The sequence below is a fragment of the Oncorhynchus tshawytscha genome, linkage group LG14, assembly GCF_018296145.1.
Source record: "Oncorhynchus tshawytscha isolate Ot180627B linkage group LG14, Otsh_v2.0, whole genome shotgun sequence".
In the NCBI taxonomy this organism is placed as follows: Eukaryota; Metazoa; Chordata; class Actinopteri; order Salmoniformes; family Salmonidae; genus Oncorhynchus; species Oncorhynchus tshawytscha.
The window spans coordinates 42,058,649-42,083,146 of NC_056442.1; the positions used below are offsets into that span (position 1 = coordinate 42,058,649).

The 24,498-nt window shown below is 41.3% G+C and overlaps 1 protein-coding gene across 4 annotated transcripts in view; it reads left to right on the forward strand.

Moving 5' to 3' along the window:
• Positions 1-846: 846 nt before the first annotated feature.
• LOC112267446 (glycerophosphodiester phosphodiesterase domain-containing protein 5) overlaps positions 847-24,498 on the forward strand; it is a 104,516-nt gene continuing 80,864 nt past the window's right edge. For 2 of the 4 annotated variants that reach the window (XR_006078848.1, XM_042297546.1), the window contains exon 1: positions 847-1,204. The gene's annotated coding sequence lies outside the window, so the exon portion shown is untranslated. The remainder of the gene's footprint in view (positions 1,205-24,498) is intronic. The other 2 variants (XR_006078849.1, XM_042297548.1) reach the window with 1 other exon arrangement.

A 24,498-nucleotide genomic window follows, 5' to 3' on the forward strand; every position in this document is an offset into this window, starting at 1 on the left:
AGAAATGGTAGTGTTGTTTGACTTTTTGTCCATTTTCTAAAACAGAAAATGGACACCATTCAATGGATATCAATCAACAAAGAGGTAAGAATATGTTAAAGGCTGCAGCTGCATTGGGTGCAGATGACTGAACTTTTGTGTGTGTCTGAGTCTGCAGGTATACTGACCAGTAGGCAGACAAAGGTATGTACAATTGGTATTGGTATGTTGTGCAGATCACATGTATCATCTACAGTTCATTTTGGTATCTCTAAACCCTTACAAGACTCAGTCACAGCAGCATCCCTTACCTCTTCAATTAAAATACCAAAGACGTCTACATTATGGACAAGGAATGTGTATAAAAAACATGATCAAAAGTGAAAAGTTCTTTTTCATTCACATTTACCACAGAAACCAAGGTATGAAAACTGCTATGTGCACGTAAAAAAAAAATCTGTATAATTGCTTTTTTGGATTCACACACTTCACCCTCCCACAATCTGAATAAATGCTCATGGCTGTAGTGACAGATTCAGATTTGTGACAGCAGTGGGGTTCCTGTTCCTCTAGTCTACTGGGTGGTGTTGACTGTCCACCAACAGTCTCAACTTGTTTTAACACTTTTTCTTTATTAGATTGCTATTGAGTCAGTGATGCTTTTGGCCGTGCCCCATCAGACCCACTATATATAGCATTTTACTGTGTGTATGATGTGGGTTATGGAGCTATATTTGATTCCTTTTACATGATCATTACCTCATCCTTTGTTTTTCAGCCTTTTCAGGCTTCTTAGAATGGGAGACGTCGCGTGCCGGGAAGATGGGTGACGCTCTTTCGCTTTAAAATAAAACCTACAACTCCGCCCACTGGTACTCAGTCGATTGATTTTCTCTCCCGGTGTTCATAGGCAAGGCTTGCATTAACCTCAGAAGACTCTAACCTTGGAATATTTACTGAGAAAACGACGTTAAACTGATACACACTTCAATGTAGCATAAACCCACGAGGTTGAATTGAGTAGAATAACTCTGGGTCAAATGGTTTTCCTTTATTGTGACAGGACACATTTCCTTTTGACAACATTTGGTGGCCACCCACCTCAACACGTTTGACGCAGACAGCAGCCCATTTGTCGCGTGGTGTGAGGACAGTTGGTCTGAGGACTTCGTAAAATATTCCTACAACTTCACATGGGAGAAAAAGCCTGAAATAATTGATAAAGGTAAGTGTTGTCATATCCAAGCGATTATCTGAGCAGTTGAAGTAAGTGGGTGCCATGTCATGGTATCAAAGTAGTTTTTTGTTGAAAAGGAACAAAACACGCTGGTTATTTACCTTTTGTGACAAAGTAAACTATTTGTTCATTCACTCAGCAGAAGTTGTTGCATTTTTATTTCTGTAAATGTAGTAACTTCAGAAGCTCACATGCATATCACGCTTAATCATGAAATATTAAATAATTCACACCTCGAATTAACCTAATAGGCTACAAAGGAGACGCCCGTGTATGCGAGACAGGCTATGGTTGGAAAACCCTAACGGTATTGGGAGAAAATACGACTTTATTTAACTAAGGATGTATTATTTATCTATTTATAGGCTACACACCACCTCAGACAACCAGCCTATACAGTCATTTTCATCTGTCCAATTTAAATAAATACAAATAAATCTGGCATCAATGGCAGTAAGTTTCACTATTCTTGAACATGCAGGTTTGTTTCACTTCCAGATCTATGGATGTATGAAGCAGCAGTAAAACATAGTCAAAAGGGGGCTGTTATTCTAATGCACATACCCTAATTCACATGCATCTCTGAATTGTTGTATGGCATCGGCGGCCCTCCCATTTGGGCGTTGGGGCGCGCTCCCCCCACACACACACACACACACACTTGTGATAAAAAGTAAATAAAACATGTTTAATTTAAATATTATACCATTAATGGATTTTGTTTTAAATGTGTACCTGGTCCCTGGTCCCTGGTTTGATTCCAGGCTGTATCCCATCCAGCTGTGATTATGAGTCCCATACGGCTGTGCACAATTGGCCCAGCGTTGGCCGGGGTAGGCTGTCATTATAGATAAGAATTGTTCTTAACTGACTTGCCTAGTTAAATAAAAAAATAGCCTGTCTTGTCACGCTCGCTCTAGTCTCCCTCCCAATATTTATCTCGCACCATACGGCTTACTTCCGCACGACTAGATCTGCTCTATCAGGTACAGATGGCGCTAAAGTAAAAAGTTAATTGTAATGAACTTGTAAATAAATAATCATAACAGTCATGGAATCCTGGGAACTGATAAACCAGACCTCTACATCCAACTAACTAGAACACTAGCTAGAACCTTCTCATGGCAGATCTGGTAGGACAAAAAAGGAAGACTGTGGTTTATTGTTTTCCCCCCCATGTTGTTCATCAGGTTCGAATGTAGCTATGTGATAGGGCGACATGTTGTGTGGACTACAACTGTATTAAACCGGGTGTATCACAAAGCATGATAAAATGAATTGGGCAGCTACAGTAATTTTGAGAAGCAGAAATATTTGTTTGGCTTATTTTATTACTTTTTTATTTTTAATAATTAACCAGTCGATCTACCATTGATAAGCGGCTAGCTAGTTGGTAGCTTGCTAGCTCCCATGCCAATTTTACATTTTTAAAATTTTACCTTTATTTAACCAGGCAAGTCAGTTAAGAACAAATTCTTATTTTCAATAACGGCTTAGGAACAGTGGGTTAACTGCCTGTTCAGGGGCAAAACAACAGATTTGTACCTTGTCGGCTCGGGGGTTTGAACTTGCAATCTTCCGGTTACTAGTCCAACGCTCTAACCAGTAGGCTACCATGCCGCCCCAGAATATCTGACTTAACTGGCTAGTGCATCATGCTTTGTGACATTGTTAGCTAGTTAGATGTGTGTTCACTTATTGCATTTGCATGGTTGTTGCGTTCTACCTAGTGCACTCGTTTGCTTGCTGCTCGTTCTAAATAGTACAATCTAATCTGTTCAAAACAGATTTCTTTGAGAAGATACATAAAGCAACTACGAGTAGTTCAAAAACTTGGCATCATATTTCTGTCCTGCTGCTTTGTTGACAACTCCAACCACTTCGTGCCCTGAGTATTCAGCCAATCAGCGGCCTTCACTGATGTATGGCGAATTTCAAAATGCATAAAAACAAACTGCAGATATGAAAACAGAGGAAATAATAAATAAGGTTGTGTGAACCTGCCAGTACTAGGTGGAAAAAGCAGACTTTTTTTTTAAGGTATGCTATTAAAAATATATATATTTACTATTATTTCACCTTTATTTAATCAGGTAGGCCAGTTGAGAACAAGTTTCCATTTACAACTGCGACCTGGCCAAGATAAAAGCAAAGCAGTGCGACACAAACAACACAGAGTTATACATGGAATAAACAAACGTATAGTCAATAACACAATATAAAAAAATCTATATACAGTGTGTGCAAATGAGGTAAGATTAGGGAGGTAAGGCAATAAATAGGCCGTACTGGCGAATTAATTACAATTTAGCAATTAAACACTGGAGTGAGAGATGTGCAGAAGATGAATGTGCAAGTAGAGAACCTGTGGTTAAATGGAACAAAAAAACAATATGGTGATGAGGTAGTTGGATGGGCTATTTACGGATATGCTATTTACAGATGGGCTATTTACAGGTGCAATGATCTGTGAGCTGCTCTGACAGCTGATGCTTAAAGTTAGTGAGGGAGATATGAGTCTCCAGCTTCAGTGAATATTTTTATTTATTAAAAAAAAAAAAAAAAATTGCAATTCGTTCCAGTCATTAGCAGCAGAGAACTGGAAGGAAAGGCAGCCAAAGGAAGAATTTGCTTTGGGGGTGACCGGTGAAATATACCTGCTGGAGCGTGTGCTACGGGTGGGTGCTGCTATGGTGACCAGTGAGCTGAGAATAGGCGGGGCTTTACCTACCAACGACTTATGGATGACCTGGAGCCAGTGGGTTTGGCAATGAATATGAAGCAAGGGCCAGCCAACGAGAGCATACAGGTCGCAGTGGTGGGTAGTATATGGGGCTTTGGTTACAAAACGGATGGAACTGTGATAGACTGCATCCAATTTGCTGAGTAGAGTGTTGGAGGATATTTTGTAAATGACATCGCCGAAGTCAAGGATCGGCAGGATAGTCAGTTTTATGAGGGTATGTTTGGCAGCATGAGTGAAGGATGCTTTGTTGCGAAATAGGAAGCCGATTCTAGATTGAATTTTGGATTGGAGATGCTTAACGTGTGTCTGGAAGGAGAGTTTACAGTCTAACCAGACACCTAGAATATGTGGACAACTACAAATACCTAAAGTCAGAACCGTCCAGAGTAGTGATGCTGGATAAGCTGGCAGGTGCGGGCAGCGATCGGTTGATGAGCATGCATTTAGTTTTACTTGCATTTAAGAGCAGTTGGAGGCCACAGAAGGAGAGTTGTATGGCATTGAAGCTCATCTGGAGGTTAGTTAACACAATGTCCAAAGAAAGGCCAGAAGTATACAGAATGGTGTCGTCTGCTATCTATGCTCTGTCAAAAATGCTATCAACTTTGACTGATGTGTGTTGTGAGGCAATGCATTTTACTTTGGCATCAAAAACCTGAGTGGTAAGTGTCAATCTCTCTACACTCTGATGTAGACAGACTAGATGTCTTGTATTATTGGTGAGTGTGAACTTAAAAACATCAGTCATCATAGATATTGGTGTCTAAATGCTGAAATTTGACATTTTTTATGGAGAACTCCGTATTATTGCAGCAGTCTGGCTAGGACAGGCACAGGAAAATGGACTAGAACATTCCATGGAATGCACTTGTGTTCAACAGTTATTCTTATTATGTGTTTAATGTGTACACACCAAACACTGATTGGGGTGCCCACAGCCTACTCCTTGACTAGAGGTTGAGTCAGTTTCACAGTAATTGATTCTGAGGAAGAGAGTATCAGTCTCACTGTTAACCTATTTATAAATGTCTCATAATACAAATGTTAAGATGACATGAAATGTTACGTGATGGACTCTAATATCTGGAACCTTTTCTTAGACTATTTATGTTTATGTATTTCGAGCATAAGCTGTGTCCATTTGCACTGGTGCGGTTCTCAACATTTCTTTGTCTAAGAATATCAGGCAGCCCATCTTGCTTGCTTAATTGCTCTTTGGGGCATAAACTGCCAGAGGAATGTTTATTCCATAAATGGTGCCATCGTTTTTTCAATAGCCAGTGTGTGTTCCTTGAGAAAGGCAACAGTCAAGATCTGCTGTTGGTCTTACATCTATAATAAGAGCTTCCATCACTAAGGCTGCATGTAAACTGCATGTTTAGCAGTCGAGATGAGATGGCAGTGTGGTATTATCCTAATTAACATGTGGGAGCGGAAGATGGTGAGCGAGCCTATTATTACAGCCTGTCCCGTGGGAGATAAGCCCTCCACCACCTACCCTCTCTCTTACACCCTACTTCCAGTAAAGACACACCCTCTTTCTGACCCCCCATGTATCCTGGTGTGATGAGTAGGCCTAATGTAAGGACGGGGTCACTACATGCCTAACCACACCCCTTTAGCACTACCACTGGAGGACAATCATGTGATATGGGGGCGTCAGTACCACTGCTAGACTAGGGATTTGAAATGATCACCTTATGTATAGCACTTTCAATCATATGACTTCTATCTTTGGTTTTTGTATAAAGGCAAACAGCCTGTCTTAAGGCGTCCACACGTTTCCCAAACGAAACCGTTCGGAAGAGTTCATGCATATACAGTTAAAGTCGGAAATTTATATACACTTAGGTTGGAGTCATTAACTTGTTTTTCAACCACTCCACAAATTTCTTGTTAACAAACTATAGTTTTGGGAAGTCGGTTAGGACATCTACTTTGTGCATGACAAATAATTTTTCCAACAATTGTTTACAGACAGATTATTTCACTTATAATTCACGATCACAATTCCAGTGGGTCAGAAGTTTACATGCACAGTCAACTTAGTGTATTTAAACAGCTTGGAAAATTCCAGAAAATGATGTCATGGCTTTAGAAGCTTCTGATAGGCTAATTGACATCATTTGAGTCAATTGGAGGTGTACCTGTTGATGTATTTCAAGGCCTACCTTCAAACCCAGTGCCTCTTTGCTTGACATCATGGGAAAATGAAAAGAAATCAGACAAAACTTCAGACAAAAATTGTAGACCTCCACAAATCTGGTTCATCCTTGGGAGCAATTTCCAAAACCCTGAAGGTACCACGTTCATCTGTACAAACAATAGTACGCATGTATAAACACCATGGGACAATGCAGCCGTCATACCACTCAGGAAAGAGATTGTTCATCTCTAGGAGACAGAACACTACTTTGGTGCGAGAACTGCATATCAATCCCAGAACAACTGGACAATGACCCCAAGCATTCTTCCAAAGTTGTGGCAAAATGTCTTAACCTCTAGTGACACCCCATCCCGTGAACGGGACCGTTATCATCATCTGAAACTAATTAGCATAACGCAATGGACATAAATCTTCCTACAAAATATTCCTATTCATGAAGATCACAAGTGAAATATATTGGAACACATCAGAAAAGCAATCAAATTAAATCGTTTACCTTTGATGAACTTCGGCTGTTTTCACTCACGAGACTCCCAGGTAGACAGCCAAAGTTCATTTTTTTCCCAAAAGATTATTTTTGTAGGCGAAATAGCTCCGTTTGTTCTTCACGTTTGGCTGAGAAATCGACTCGGAAATTGCGGTCACCGCAACGCCGAAAAATATTCCAAATTAGCTCCATAATATCGACAGAAACATGGCAAACGTTGTTTAGAATCCATCCTCAAGGTGTATTTCTAATATCTATTCGATAATATATCAGTCGGGACAATTCGTTTTTCACTCGGACCGATTGGAGTAATGGCTACCTCTGTATTTTACGCGAGAATCTCTCTCGGAGCCACCATGTGACCACTTACGCAATGTGGCTGCCTATGTGCTGTAGACACCTTGGGGAATACGTAGAAAGCGTAAGCTCGTTGATGGTACATTCATAGCTGAATAGGAAGTCATTGGAACGCAGCGCTTTCAAAACCTGGGGCACTTCCGGATTGGATTTTTCTCAGGCTTTCGCCTGCAACATCAGTTCTGTTATACTCACGGACAATATCTTTACAGTTTTGGAAACGTTAGTGTTTTCTATCCAAAGCTGTTAATTATATGCATATTCTAGCATCTTTTCCTGACAAAATATCCCGTTTAAAACGGGAATATTTTTTTTCCAAAAATGAAAATACTGCCACCTAACACCAACAGGTTTTAAGGACAACAAAGTCAAGGTATTGGAGTGGCCATCACAATGCCCTGACCTCAATACTATAGACAAATTGTGGGCAGAACTGAAAAAGCGTGTGCGAGTAAGGAAGCCAACAAACCTGACTCAGTTACACCAGGTCTGTCATGAGGAATGGGCCAAAATTCACCCAACATATTGTGGAAAGCTTGTGGAAGGCTACCTGAAACGTTTGACCCAAGTTAAACAAGTTAAACAATTTAAAAGCAATGCTACCAATTACTAATTGAGTGTATGTAAACTTCTGACCCACTGGGAAAGAATAGTTGACTGTGACTGGAGACTTTGACTATTTTATTGGGCCTCTGGCACTGCCTAGTATATAGATCCTGGATGGCAGGAAGCTTGGCCCCAGTGATGCACTGGGCCATACACACTACCATCTGTTGCGTCTTACGGTCAGATGCCGTGCACTTACCATACCAGGGTGGTGATGCAACCGGTCAGGATGCTCTCGATGGTGCAGCTGTAGAACCTTTTGAGGATCAGGGGACCCATGCCAATTTTTTTTCAGTCTCTTGTTCTTCAGTCTCCTGTTTTTCAGTCTCCTGTCTCCTCCTCTTCACAACTATCTTGGTGTGTTTGGACCATGATATTTAGTTCGTGATGTGGGCACCAAGGAATTTGAAACGCTCAACCACAGCCCCGTCTGTGAATGGGGGCCTGTTCGGACCTCCTTTTCCTGTAGTCCATGATCAGCTCCTTTGTCTTGCTCACATTAAGGGAGAGGTTGTTGGCACAACACCTCCCTGACCTCCCTATAGGCTGTCTTGTTGGTGATCAAGCCTACCACTGTTGTCGTCAGCCCAGTTAATGATGGTGTTGGAGTCGTGGTTAGCCAGGCAGTCGTGGGGGAACAGGGAGTACAGGAGGGGACTAAGCAAGCACCTCTGAGGGGCACCAGTGTTGAGGATCAGCGTGGCAGATGTTGTTGCCTACCCTTACCACCTAGGGGCGGCCCGTCAGGAAGTCCAGGATCCAGTTGCAGAGGGAGGTGTTTAGTCCCAGGTTCCTTCGCTTAGTGATGAGCTATGAGGGCATTATGGTGTTGAACGCTGAGCTGTAGTCAATGAACAGCATTCCCACATAGGTGTTCCTTTTGTCCAAGTGGGAACGGGCAGTGGGGCATGCGATTGATCTGTGGATGTGTTGGGGCAGTATGTGAGTTGGAGTGGGTCTAGGGTTTCTGGGATGATGGTGATGTGAACCATGACCAGCCTTTCAAACCACTCCATGGCTAGTGACGTGAGCAGGTTACCTTCACTTTCTTGTGCACAGGGACTATGGTGATCTGCTTGAAACATGTAGGTATTACTGACTCAGTCAGGGAGAGGTTGAAAATGTCAGTGAAGACACTTGCCAGTTGGTGCATGCATGCTTTTGAGTACACGTCCTGGTAATCCGTCTGGGCCTTGTGAATTTTGACCTGTTTAAAGATCTTGCTCACATCAGCTACATCTGGAATAGCTGGTTCTCAAATGCATGCTTCAGTGTTGCTTGCCTTGAATGCATTTAGCTTGTCTGGTGTCTTGCTGCATCACTGGGCAGCTCACGGCTGGGTTTCCCTTTTGTAGTCCGTAATAGTTTGCAAGCCCTGCTACATCCAATGAGTGTCAGAGTTGGTGTAGTAGGATTCAGTCTTAGTTTTGTATTGATGCTTTGCCTGTTTGGTGGTTCGTCTGAGGGCTTAGCGCAATTTCTTATAAGCACCCGGATTAATGTCCCGCTCCTTGAAAGCGGCAGCTCTAGCCTTTCACTCGTTGCAAATGTTGCCTGTAATCCATGGTTTCTGGTTGTACTAGGAATGCATTTTTGTCAGATACCGATATACAATATTTTCCTTGCCAAAAACAACTATACTGATATTTTAATCATTCTAGTACAGTTAAATAGTTGAAATACACACACATACACACACTGACCAAAGAGTTATTTTGTCCACATTATGTTTTACTAATCACTTACTTGCTGTACTGTTTCGTTGTTAATTTGTTCAGTCTCAACCAGAATTTAATCACACAGTACATGTTAAGCCTTGAAGTTTCAGCTCTGTCTGTCTGTGGCCTCTCCTCCTCGGTGTGCACTTTTTTTAGTGTCCTTTTCCAATTTGTCCAGCTGTGTCTGTAATATTTTACGCAAACCCTGTTTCTTGTCTGCATCGAAGTAGCGGTCCTTGTACCTAGCATCGAGCATGGCGGCGACACCGTAAGTGGCTCCGAGAGAATGCCACCAAATCGCTTGTTCATAGCCTCAAGTACTTTTGCAAGTTTTAACCCCACGTTCTGTGTCGGCAGTTTTGTTGAGCAGGCATTTCAATGCCATTACTGATTGATTGTATCACGTCTGCTGCGTACACAGTAGATGAGCTTATTTCTCAAGTGAGTTGTTCAAATGGAGCTAGGAGTGTATTCTTGTTCTCAAATGCCATTGAAATGGCAGCAGCGGTATGAGAACCAGCACATTCTTGAGCATGCAATACGGCTTTCCTCAGTATGAAATCCTCATCGACCCACTGTGCTGTCAGATTCGGCACGCTCGTGGGGCTGACATCGCTGGTCCAAATGTCAGTCGTGAAGCTAATAGCAGTGACGTCCATAGCAAGTAGCTTAGGGATATGCGTTTCAACAATACTTTAACTCCAGTAGGGCAACATCTGGAAAAATAGAGCCTACTTGGCAGTGTGTACCGAGGCTTGACGTACTCGACCAGTCGGCAAAAGCCAACATCATCCACGACAGAGAACGGTTGATTGTTAAGAGCAATGAATTTCATTATCTTGGTGTTAATGGATTTTGCCTTTGAGGTGTTTCGCTGAAATGTTCTTACTCTTTCAAATGACTGCTCGACTTGAACTCTTTTAGTTGTTGAAAGTGTGTGCTTATAGTGTTTTTCTGCTTTTGTTCTGTGTAGCACTGTATTTTTCTTGTCATCTACCTACATTATATAGGTATGCACGTCAGCTTTGACATAAGTTTAACGCTGATGTGCAAAACTTAACATCGTGCCGATGCTGATGTTGGCATTTTTAGCTAATATCGTCCGATTTCTATATCGCACATCCCTAATATGTACGTACGGTCACTGTGGGGAAGATGTCATCGATGCACTTATTGATGAAGCCTCTGAGGTAGTATACTCCTCAATACCATTGGATGATATCTTGAGTTTGAGGAAAGTGTATACTGGCTGCAGCATCTCAAAATGGACAAATGGTGCTATTGCCGCTTTTCCCTCATTTTTCAAGTCAAGGTCTTTTTAAGGGAGTATGCGCACTAGCTGAGCGCACTAGCTGAGGCGCCAGCTGTACTGGAGCATGCTGATTCCTTTACTTGATTAGATCAGTAAGGATTTTACCCCGCTTATTGCTAGCAATTAAATCTTCTTTGAACATCATTGGCATAAGGGCTGGGAATTGCCAGGGACGATACGATATTATCACAATACGATATGTATTGCTATTCTCACGCTTATCTCGGTTTCTGTATGTATTGCGATTCGTTACTGATTTGTTTTTCGATGTTCCAAACATTTTGCTCACCTTTCTGCTGCAGAAGGACAAGAGAGCCATAAAAAAATGTTTGATCAGTCATGGAAATAAAAGTGCTGAAAACAAATTGGCTCCCTATTTCTAAAGAAGATGGAGAAAAGGCTATGAAGGACAAAATACTGGAGATTTGGTGCAGGAATAGCAAACTAGCGCAAAAATAATTTTTGATATCGTCAATACAATATATTGTCAAAAATAATATCCTGACATGTATCTGTATAGATTCCCCCCCCCCCATCGCTAATTGACATGTTTACTTAGTCTCCATAGAGACTCAAAGCAAGAGGCACCCAATTATGTCATATTTATACCACCACGGTGAAAGGCAACACTAGTCTAACCATATGGTGAGTCAGAGCCAACAGTGTTCCTTCTCTTTGCGGACACAAATGTTTATCCTGTAAAACAAGTATGAAACGAACCTTCCAATGATTAAAAGAGTCAGTAGCGCCCCAGCTCTCTCTATATGGGAAAGATATTTTCAAGGAGAAGGACTGCTTAACAGGCTGGGCTTGTCTGCCTGTCTGTCCCTGACTGTCTACCTCAACTCTGTGAGGAGAACGTCACCTGGCACAGATCAGTCCCCTGATAGAGGACATAGCTCTGTGTGATGCCAACAACAGACAGATGGCTACCGTACTCACCAACCATCTATTGCCCACCCATACAGATGGCACCTGCCTGGATACTGCCTGCGTCTACGTTCAGTACAGTAAAACACGGGCTGTACTGTAGAGCACACAATGAGTTAATGAGAATGGCGATGGTGTTTGTTCGTTCACACAACTCAACAATAGTTCCTCCTGTGTCTGCATGCCACAGAGGCCTTTGTCAGCAGTTTCCTTTCCAGGCCACTGTATCAGCACCTATGATTAGGAGCCAACACCAGAATTACTTTCACAGGCCTACGTCGACCTGCCGGACAGACTGGGAGGGAGAGCTGAGCCATTGTTTTAATACTGAGCAGGCAACACCAGCATGATACGGGGAACATTGTGTGAGGCAGACGGGACAAGGTTTGAGGAACCGCCCCAGGTGGAAGTGTATGCAATATGAGATCGGCCAGTCAAAGCACTGTTTGTTCAGACAGAGGGCCTGGTTCTGTTGCTCCTTCATCTGAGAAGCTGCTTCAGCCAACAAACTAAAGGCAGTTAAAAGGGAAATATTTTTCTAGGGGTTATATTTCATGTGGAGGTATAACCATGCCACCGAGATACATCTCTACAGTCTTTGACAGAGGTTCTCTACTGACATAACCAAGGGCCTTTTTTGTTGTAAAAGAGCAGGAATCCATGTGATTTGTTAGGTAAGAATCCCCAGCTGTGTGGGGGAAAGGTCAAAATGAGAGGCGAATCGCCCCGTTGGGAAGAGCGTATCGGGAATTGTAAAGAGTTCTTACCAAACAGTAGGCCTACTGCGTCTGTCCTGGAGCAGCTGGGCAAATTGTTGCAATTACACATTACGAATTTCTATATAATTCGCAGTTTTATCAAATGGACCATAGCATAATTAATGATCTCTCTCCATTCCACTATCTAGTATGTCCTGAGTATCCATAAATAAGTATAATTTCGGATTTAATTTCATCCCTAAAAATTCATGGTCCACAACAAGTCATTTTACAAAGACAATTACGTGGCTGAGTGATGAGAGTATTACTAAGTCTCCTTTAGTGCACTGTAATAGCTCTAGCTATGTAGCCTCTATCTAAAAGTGTTCTAAAAACCAACCACACGGAACATCCCCTCACACAAACTGCTGCTACTGTAGTCATACGTTTTCAAATACTTTCATAGCTTCTTGAGACTGCAAAAAAGTATAGAAGACAGACTTTCTTGATTTGAAACTCAGGTGGAGAGGAGGGATCCCCAGATGGCCTACACCTGCTGTCAGTTTTGGTATAGTAGAGAATCAGCAATAGAGGCAGGTGCCAGCCTTGCCCACAGGTCTGCAGGACAGTGTTAGAACACATCAGACTTGCTTCTGTTCTGCATTGAGATTGCCTGCCAGTATCGCATATTACACCAGGCCTGGTTGATGGTGAGGAAGGCCTCAGGTCTCAGACAAGCCTGCAGGCAGCAACATCCTCTAAAAGGCCTGAGGGTAATGATCATTAATGGAACAGTTCACCCATTTTGAATGTTATATTGTTTTTGTGCATCTCTGAGTGATCTATCGATTCCCTGGGTTAATTCATGTGTATCTGAGTTACTGGTGTTCAAGCAGGCAGAAATCCAGCAGGTATGACGTAGAACCGTGATGAAGTCAGTCCCACTACACTGGAAGTTAATAGGAATACGACTTTTAGATCACAGAATTTTTTTAATTTGACCTTTTTAACTAGGCAAGTCAGTTAAGAACAAATTCTTATTTTCAATGACGGCCTAGGAACAGTGGGTTAACTGCCTGTTCATGGGCAGAATGACAGATTTGTACCTTGTCAGCTCGGGGATTCGAACTTGCAACCTTTCGGTTACTAGTCCAACGCTCTAACCACTAGGCTACCCTGCCGCCCCATGTCTATCATACATGTCAGATTTCAATACTGGCTGATCTCATAACTCTTAAGGATGTCTTTTCTCAAATGAGCCATTTATCATATTTTTGCGACATTCCTACCTCGAGGAAATGTGTAATTTAACGAAGGGTCTAGCACATTTTTCCTATTTGTCTGCCCCTTTAGGCCAGGGTGCATTGCATGGTGCAGTGTTGCCAACTCCTCAGTAAGGAAAGTAGCTATTGGCTGTCCTAAAAGTTGCGAAATTGCATCACCTAATTTGCATAATTGGCCATGTGCATGTAATTGTGATGGACGCTGTAGGAGAGAGGAAAAAGTGTCACGGGAGAGGCACAAAGTGAGATAAAAAACACCCTAAATATGTTTAGAACAACAAATGAACATTCTTCTGTCGATTTCTTGTCACAATTCCAAACCTCCTCCTATCAGGGCTTGGGACCGGCAAAAGTGACCCGAAGTTACTTAGTTTTTTATTATATTGAATTTTTTGAGTTTAGTTTTCTTAATTTGTTTTTGTTTTTTAACCTCTCTGGGATTTGTGGGACAGTAGCGTCCCACCCCGCCAACAGCCAGTGAACGTGCAGGATGCCAAATTCAAAACAAAATCTCATAATTATAATTCCTCAAGCATACAAGAATTTTACACCATTTTAAAGATAATTCTCATTAATCCAGCCGCAATGTCTGATTTCAAAAGGCTTTACAGCGAAAGCACCACAAACAATTGTTAGGTCACCACCAAGTCACAGAAAAACACAGCCATTTTTCCAGCCAAAGAGAGAAGTTACAAAAAGCAGAAATAGAGAGAAAATGAATCACTAACCTTTGATCTTCATCAGATGACTCTCATAGGACTTCATGTTACACAATACATGCATGTTTTGTTCGATAAAGTGCATATTTATATCAAAAAATCTAATTTTACATTGGTGCGTTACGCTACGTTCAGTAGTTCTAAAACATGCAGTGATTTTTGCAGAGCGCCACATCAATTTACAGAAATACTCATCATAAATGTTGATGAAAATACAAGTGTTATACATGGAATTAGAGATATACTTCTCCTTAATGCAACCGCTGTCAGATTTCAAAAAAACTTTGCAGAAAAAGCAAACCATGCAATAATCTGAGTACAGCGTTCAGACAACAAAGCAGCCAAAAAGATATCTGCCATATTGTGTAGTCAACATTAGTCAGAAATAGCATTATAAATATTCACTTACCTTTGATGATCTTCATCAGAATCCACTCCCAGGAATCCCTGTTCCACAATAAATGTTTGATTTTGTTCGAAGAAGTTCATAATTTATGTCCAAATAGGTTCTTTTGTTAGGGCGTTTGAATTTGTTTACCAAACGCCCTAACAAAAGAACCTATTTGGACATAAATTATGAACTTCTTCGAACAAAATCAAACATTTATTGCAGGTCCAGCCGAACGTCGGACGAAAAGTTCAAATAGTTCCATTACAGCCTGTAGAAACTTGTCAAACTAAGTATAGAATCAATCTTTAGGATGTTTTTATCATAAATCTTCAATAATGTTCCAACTGGAGAATTCCCATGTCTGTAGAAAAGCAATGGAACGAGAGCTAACTCTTTCGTGACCATGCGTCACGAGCCTGTGGCACTCTGCCAGACACCTGGCTCAATCCCCTCTCGTTCTCTCCCCCTTCATAGTAGAAGGCTGAAACAAAGTTCTAAAGACTGACATCTAGTGGAAGCCTTAGGACGTGCAATATGACCCCATTTACACTGTATATTGGAATGGCAAAGAGTTGGAAAAACTACAAACCTCAGATTTCCCACTTCCTGGTTGGATTTTTCTCAGCTTTTCACCTGCCATATGAGTTCTGTTATACTCACATACATCATTCAAACAGTTTTAGAAACTTCAGAGTGTTTTCTATCCAATACTACTAATAATATTCATCTATTAGCATCTGGGACAGAGTAGCAGGCAGTTTACTCTGGGAACCTTATTCATCCAAGCTACTCAATACTGCCCCCTGTCAAAAGGAAGTTAACCTTATGGTCCACTTAGAAACCTACATCAAGTCACAGTAAAACGTTTTACTTTTTTACCATAACATTTTTTTATATATTCTTTGTATACAATCTAAATGGACCAAAAAAAGACGATAGAAAAAACTGTCAATTATGGTAACTAGTCTGGCCCTAATTCAGGTTAATAGTTAAAAAAAAAAAAAGTTAGCCAGGGCGGGATCAGCCAGCGGCGGCTTCCCGTATGCGCGATTCATTTGCAGTCTGGACGTGGAGGAGTGAACATCTCCTGCTCTGACTGCAGCTAGGAGGGACTGCTACGCGAGGACTGGGCCGCCTGTGAGTGTTTTGGGACGGGGGCCCACAGCAGCACCAGCTGCTCGTTGAGAAGAGTAAGAACGATACATACTTTCACTTCAGAGTCTCCAATAACACCAGAAAAAGTTGCTAGATTTGTTGCTAGTCACTTTTTTGAAAATGTGCCGCTGAGGGGTCTGAATACTCGCTAAATATAGCGTCCAAGTCACTAAGTTGGCAACACTGGCATGGTGCCATTGCAGGGGGTATTATAGAAAGGAGATAGGAATCCAATGAATGAATGAAGGAATCCAATGAATGAATGAAGGAATGTATAACGCTCCACCCAGCAGACTGTCGATCAATCGCGTTCATGTTATTATGCTGCGTCACACGCTTGCTAAGCTAATCATCGCGCAATCCCTTCTCGATGTCGAGAAACTTGCCTATTTTCCTCAAGTACGCAATGTCACGATTCCAAAGCTATACGATACTAAAGGTAGCCAGTTAATTATCTCAAATCTCTGAAAATATTTGTAAATTTGTTGTACGTGTTGATGAAATTTGGGTTGTTTGGTTTTTGAGCTGGCGCCCAATAGACTCCCATTCACTCCTTGAAGGAGAGTGCTCCTTGTCCCAGAATCGCCCATAATGCACCATGTGGCCCATTGACGCAATGTTTCCCATCTCCTCAAAAGTAAGGTGACCAGATTTCTGAAATTAAAACCGGGGATATTTCTAGTTCGGCGGTCAATATATCATTAAAATATCAAATGTTATCGTCTATGAAATAGAAAAGGGGGACAATTCCTGTTTCATGTATTTAGTCTAACAGGCACACTGTGATAGAGAAAACAACTATATTACAGAAACACTACAGACAAGACAGAACTGTCCAATCTGAACAGCCATTCAGTGGTCCTGCTAGAATAAGAGCAGAAGAGAACATGAGCAAAATTGAAAAAACAGAATAGTATTTGTGAAATACTTAGGATAATAAAGAAATAAGATGATGATGAGATTGGTAACTACATAATATACTTATACCAACCTAATCTGTATATTTCTCAGAAGAATGTATCTTCTTCAGGATTGCTCTCTTTGGCCAGCTTCTCCATGAACTCCTGGCAGGGGAGGTTTAAGTTTGTCTTCACAATAAGCATGGCCTTGATGGTAGGAACAGTGAACCTATTTCTTGCTGCTGTCCATATATCATTCATTTGGAAGAACACTCTCTCGACTGGTGCATTACTTCCAGGTAAGCACATGACAACAGATGCTAATCTAGCCAGGTTAGTGTGTGGGATGTCGTTCTCTTTGAAGTGGGTAACCACCGTGCTCAATCTCTGACTAAGCTGTGTCTCAGATGTTTTCCATTCTTCATGCGATCCCCCCTTTAGGAACTCTTGCAGGCCAGTAACCTCGTCAAACAATGCATCCTCATTGATGGTCACATTGGGGCATTTTTCCTGCAGTGTGCCTGCTGCCTTCTGGATCTCTTCACGCTGAGGTTTGCCTTTTTAAAAGGACACAATGTAAATCTTTTAGATTATCTGTGTGCTTTCCCCATGCTTGCAAGTAGTTCACAGCCGTAGTGAAGAATGATTGGGATGTTTTGAGAGAACTCTCTTTAGACATGGCTCCATTTCCCTCTAGCTCTCTCAGAAGTCCTCTGACCAAACTGGAATGAAGTTGTCATCACATCTTGCAGTCAATATTTTTTGCACTCAATGTTTCTCAGAATTGCAGCTGACTCCACAGCGCAGCAGTCCTGGCATTCAAGCATCTTCATCATGTCACTGAATACAGTCAAGTTTCCATGGACAAAGACCAGCCAAAGTTCAGTCAGCGGATCTTCGAACATTGTTCGCAGGACAACAGGGCATTTGTCTTCAGAAAGAAAAAAGGATTTCAATGGCACATACCTTTTCAGCACTCTTTCTAGAGCAGGGAGCATGGACAGCCAGCGAACATTGCTGTGTCCTAAAATGTTATGCTACTCCTGGCCAACAAACTCACAAAAGCTCTTCAGTCTTTCTACTCTGACGGTGAAAATCTTTCTGAGCAGATACTCAACATCAAGGGGAATCATATCCAAAGCTGTTCTGGCTGTGTTATGAATGATGTGTGCAGGACAACCTAAGCCAATCACCTCCCGCTGCAGGACATTTTTAACTTTGGTATGGGCACTGACCCTCCCCAGCCTATTCAGTCCTCCAAAGTTGGTATTTGTGTTGTCGGCAGAGAGTGCCACGACAGATTACATTTTTGTATGACCACCAAGACCTCAGCTGCAATCTCCTCTGCTGTTTTTCCATTCAATTCAACAAAATCATGCAGTTTTGTTTTCACAGATGTGTTGCCACCATATATCTTACAATATCTGACTACTATTGGCAGCAGGTTTACATGTCCATGATTGGACGCATCAATGGACAGGGACACACATTCAACCTGGTCTATGTCCTGTGTTACCAAAAAGGTTGCCCATGGTGCTAACATGTTACTCACTATGGCTTCACATTTTGTCCTAGCACATGTAAACTTCAGCTCATAAAGCTTTCATGTCAGTTGTGCTGTGCAGTTCTTAGATCTGTAACTATGATTGTGTCGCATAGTGTGGTATGCAAAGACCCTCCTGCACAGCTAAATCATATTCTTCTTGGGAAGGCTCTACCTTCTTGAAGAATGTGTGAGGGCATACCAACACGGGCAATCAGGGAGGTTTTATGCTTTTTTGTCTGTTGATGTTCTACCACTGCCGTTCCTGCCCCGCTGCCAATTGAAAAAGAGGAATTACAAAGGGTGCAGTTAACCATTCTATTGTCTTGACCTGAGCGTATAAATGAAAATTCTCTCATGTTGTCATTAAAATGGCATTTCCGTTTCTTGGAAAGATCTATTGTACCCTCTGTCTGCTCTTCTTCACTCTTCTTACTCACTTTTTCTTCTCCAATCTTTCTCTACTCGTCTTCCTGCTCTTTTTTTCCTTTCCTTCTCTTTCCCTTTCTTTCCACCTCACTCTTCCACACTCCTTGCTTCACTCTTTTTACTCCCTTAACTTCTTTGGAACTGGGGGGCAGTATTGAGTAGCTTGGATAAAAAGGTGCCCAGAGTAAACTGCCTGGTACTCAGACCTAAAAGCTAGAATTTGGATAGAAAACACTCTGAAGTTCCTAAAACTGTTTGAATGATGTCTGCATATAACAGAACTCATATGGCAGGCAAAAACCTGAGAAAAATCCAACCAGGAAGTGGGAAATCTGAGGTTTGTAGTTTTTTAAGTCATTGCCTATTGAATATAGTGTCTATGGGGTCATATTGCACCTCCTAAGGCTTCCACTAGATGTCAACAGTCTTTAGCACCTTGTTTGAGGCTTCTACTGTGAAGGAGGGGGGAATGAGAGCTGATTGAGTCAGGTGTCTGGCAGAGTGCCATGAGCTCAGTCTCGCACGCTCCCGTGAGAGTTAGCTGCGTTCCATTGCATTTCTACAGACAAAGGAATTCTCCGGTTGAAACATTATTGAAGATTTATGTTAACAACATCCTAAAGATTGATTCTATACCTCATTTGCCATGTTTCTACGAACTGTAATATGACTTTTCGTATGAACTTTCGCCTGGACTTGCCCGCGCCTCCGGAGTTTGGATTTGTGTACTAAACATGCAAACAAAAAGGAGGTATTTGGACATAAATGATGGACTTTATCGAACAAATCAAACATTTATTGTGGAACTTGGATTCCTGGGACTGCATTTGTGATGAAGATCATCAAAGGTAAGTGAATATTTATAATGCTATTTCTGACTTCTGTTGACTCCACAACATGGCGGGTATCTGCATGGCTTGTTTTTGTGTCTGAGCGCCGTACTCAGATTATTGCATGGTTTGCTTTTTCCGTAAAGTTTTTAAAAAATCTGACAGAGGTTGCATTAAGGAGAAGTGGATCTAAAATTCCATGCATAACACTTGTATATTTTAGCAATGTTTATTATGAGTATTTCTGTAAATTGATGTGGCTCTCTGCAAAATCACCGGATGTTTTGGAACTACTGAACGTAACGCGCCAATGTAAACTGAGATTTTTGTATATAAATATGAACTTGATCGAACAAAAGATACATGTATTGCGTAACATGAAGTCCTATGAGTGTCATCTGATGAAGATCATCAAAGGTTAGTGATTAATTTTATCTCCATTTCTGCTTTTTGTGACTCCTCTCTTTGATTGGAAAAATGGCTGTGTTTTTCTGTGACTAGGTGCTGACCTAACATAATCGTTTGGTGTGGTTTCGTCGTAAAGCCTTTTTGAAATCGGACACTGTGGCTGGATTTACAACACGTTTATCTTTAAAATGGTGTAAAATACTTGTATGTTGGAGGAATTTTAATTATGGGATTTCTGTTTTGAATTTGGCGCCCTGCAATTTCACTGGCTGTTGGCGAGGTGGGACGCTACCGTCCCACATATCCCAGGGAGGTTAATTTTTCCTTCCCTAATCTTTAATAATAAATAGTACACTATTAGATAAAATACTTTGGTTAACAGATTCCCATTGCTTGCCTCATTTTTGTATTTTATCTAAAAAAAATTTGTTTGCAATAATAAATTGGCAGGCTCTGTAATATCTAACTTTCCTCCTCTCTCTTTCACTCTTCTTTCTCTCCACTCTCTAACAGAAAACATTATGCTAATGGTATCCATGAAAATGTCAAAATATATTTTTACACTACTTATGTCAAACCATTAAAATTGTAATCTACAAATAAGTATTCTCATAATTAATTGTGCATTAATTTAATATAATCATATTTTCAAATAGCCCTTCCACTGCATGTTTACAGTGAACGTTTTTTCACCTAGCTACCACGACAGTAGCTGGCTAACCTAGCTAGATAACTTAGTTGACAGGTTATGCTAGCTTACATTAGGTATTTAAAACCTTGTAAAGCAGAGCATCTATATAGTGAGCAGCCACCTCTGCTGAACAAATCAAGCACAAAGTGATTGAGACGTCAACCGGTAGGCTCTGCTGCTCAGTCTTACCACATAAAATAATATCTTTGCAGTCTGTTTTTAACGCACAGTTAAAAACAGGGACATTTCCGGGGACAGCTCCAGCCGGGGACAACGGGTAACGGGGACGTCTGGCCACTCTACTCAAAAGTATATTTGCGTTGCAAATGTTAGACTCCTTTCTGAGGCACATCAATCTACAGGTTGAACATGGTGAGATTGTAGACTCCTAAATCAATAGTGCAGTTTGTTTAGCCTATTTTACAGCTAACTAGTTACGTTACATGGTGATATTGTCTTTGGTATTTTTGTGTGTAGGTATGTTTGTTTGCTAGCTAGCCAGAGAGCATTGTATTGTGGATTTTGTAGTCAACTTGAGCTGCAACAGATTTCCAGTGATTTTCCATGTTGCTGCCAACCTTATTATAATGCCAAAATGAAACATTTGTTCACAAATAATATTGTTCTCCCATATTAGTGTTATTTAAAACTGTAAATATTAAGGAATTAGTGGTTTTGGGTGTTCTAGCATGTGTTGCCTCATGGAATAATAAATGTGCTGCACTTTACTTTGGACAGTTAAACTGTTGTGTGGGTGACTTGGAAACTGTACTACTCTGGCCTGGCCTCCACCGCCACTTTTGCTTAATGGCAACCAACCCCTGCTGTTGTCTTTTGATTATAACCCCACTCATCATGTCTCTAAGCACCATCCTGTTGGTTAGCGCTGCTCTCCTCCACTGTTTCTGTGGTAGCCTTAATCACAGGCTTTCACCTCTGAGACGAGGCATCTGCAAACATACATTGTGCCCACATGATGACAGGCTTACTGTTACGGAGACTGCATGACTCAATGAAATGCATCACCACCTGACAGGTTGAAAGAGAGATACTGCTTGTTGATGCTATTCTGATTTAATTGGCTGTTTGATCAAGGAGAACAAAAATGTTTGAAACCAAGTAGTGTGTGGTTATGCAAAAGTCTGCCTTGTGTGTATCCAAGCAATATCTCCTTTACATGGTGTGTCTTTTCACATTTTAATCTTAATATGTAATCCTTTAAAATCTGTGGAACATAATTCTGGATTACAGCATATCTCCCTTGCCTGCCTATGTAAAATAAAAAATGAATGTATGTCAGCAGCAATATAAATGAGGACACCTGTTGTAACTGATACTTTGCGTCCCCAGCAGGTGATGCCTCACTCTAACTCCCCAAGGAGAAGGCTATATTTACCTAAATCTATTATCATCTGATCAATCACCTTCTCCTCGGGCTCTGATTCCAGATGCACACTGGATGCAGTATAACCCAGTATTACCAACCGTCTGACTCGCTCTTTTCCCCCTGCCTGTGTCCTGCCTGCGACAGATCACACCTCTCCTTGGCCCATGAGAGGAGACAGGGCCTGAGCACTTCCTCTGAGATATCCTTTTTCTCTAATGAAAAAATGAGAGGAGGATCTCTTTATGGCATCTGACCCAGTTCTACTGTACCCCTCCTGGCTTCTGGTGCTCCTTCAGGATCCCTATGCTGACCTGTCCTGGCAGGTTTCCGGTGCTCCATCATGATCCCAATGAGCTGGGTGACGGCTGTTCCTTTATTTATTCATTGTACTAATTTTAATTGAAATGAATGACCCCTTGGCACCCCCCATCATTCTCTGTAATACCAAAGCGTTATTAGACGTCCATTAGATGTTAGATTACCAGTGACCCATTTTTCAGAATGATGAATGTGGCTTAGTCTCAGCCTTGCCTTTCATGCTGTACAGCATCTCTGTTGAGAATTTAGAGCTGGGGAAATTCAGTGCTTACAAATGTTGGATCTGTTAATGAGGCAAACCGCAGTGACTGTAAATCTTAAGAAATGAAGATTTTTCTTCATTGCTTTCTTCAGTGTTATTATGGCCAAGGGAAAAATGTTGCTGCTAGGGATCATCATCGTTTTTGCTACATATTAGGTTATACCATCGTAGACAATGTCAGCGGTTTGGAAAGTGGATTTTGCTTATATAATATCTGTCTAGACCCGTACAAAATGGAGACTAACATGCCCTAGTTTCGCAGATGTTCTCCTAAAGTAGCCTAGAATGGATCATTAGTTCTATCTTGACTAAGGACAGTGCTCAGTCTCATGTTCCCAATTTTGTCATGGATATCTGGAAACGTGTTGGACCTACACTGCACATTTTCAGTGGTGAACAATATTGGGTAACTGAGTGTCAAATCAACTCATGTTAACTATAATTACCCACCATTACCCATCAACTATAATTACCCACCACCTCTCTGTCAACCTTGCTTGTATTTCACATGCTTGTATTGAATGTGATGTGTGTGTGTCACCAAAAGGTAAACAGATCAACGTGTCTATAGTTTCATCATGTCACCCTTCAGTATCACAAGATAAGAAGGGCTTATTCCGTCAGGCGCCCTTGTTCTGCTTGGGTGGTATCCAGATTGTCATACCTTCATACCGTCCTTGTGCCATACCTGGATATTCGGTAATGCCAGCATTGAACACAAAGGGAGCGGTTTTCAAACTCCACTGATGCTCTGTAATCTGAAGGTTAGCGATGCTAACAAGTACATGTATAATCCCATAGAGAATGCTAACTAAATGTTTCTGACCTAAACTATACAAGTAACTCAAATGCTACTCAGTTTGCTCTACGCACAAAACAAATATTAGCCAGTAGGGGATTCTCTGCTGTTACCAAGTGAATGCTTGATTTTGGAAGAAGCTAACCATTTAGCTAGATAGCTAACTAAGCTCAGCAAACAAAGAAACGTCCTCTCACTGTCAACTGCGTTTATTTTCAGCAAACTTAACATGTGTAAATATTTGTATGAACATAAGATTCAACAACTGACATAAACTGAACAAATTCCACTGACATGTGACTAACAGAAATTGAATGTGTCCCTGAACAAAGGGGGATCAATATCAAAAGTAACAGTCAGTATCTGGTGTGGCCACAAGCTGCATTAAGTACTGCAGTGCATCTCCTCAAGGACTGCACCAGATTTGCCAATTCTTGCTGTGAGATGTTACCCCACTCCCATTGCGTTCATTTAATCTGTCACATTACTATGAAGCACCTGCAAGTTCCCGGACATTTCTGGGGGGAATGGCTCTAGCCGTTACACACAGAATGAGTTTGGACTAGTAACTGGAAGGTTGCAAGTTCAAACCCCCGAGCTGACAAGGTACAAATCTGTCGTTCTGCCCCTGAACAGGCAGTTAACCCACTGTTCCTAGGCCGTCATTGAAAATAAGAATTTGTTCTTAACTGACTTGCCTAGTTAAATAAAGGTAAAATTAAAAAGGCTGGTGGCATTGTCATGCTGGTGTCAGAGTCCGTAGAAAGGCCTCTTTAGTGTCCTTAAGTTATCATAACTGTGACCTTTAATTTCCTACCGTCTTCAAGCTGTTAGTGTCCTAACGACCATTCCACAGGTGCATGTTCATTAATTGTTTATGGTTCATTGAACAAGCATGGGAACCAGTGTTTAAACCCTTTACAATGAAGATCTGTGAAGTTATTTGGATATTTCCGAATTATCCTTGAAAGACAGGGTCCTGAAAAAGGGACGTTTCCTTTTTTGCCGAGTTTAGCTACTAAATTAGCAAACCAAATGCACAACAACCATCTTATGGCTTTTTCCAAATACCCCGGTATACACTTTATTTCTATTTATTTCACCTTCATTTAAACTGTGACCTGGCGAAGATAAAGCAAAGCAGTTC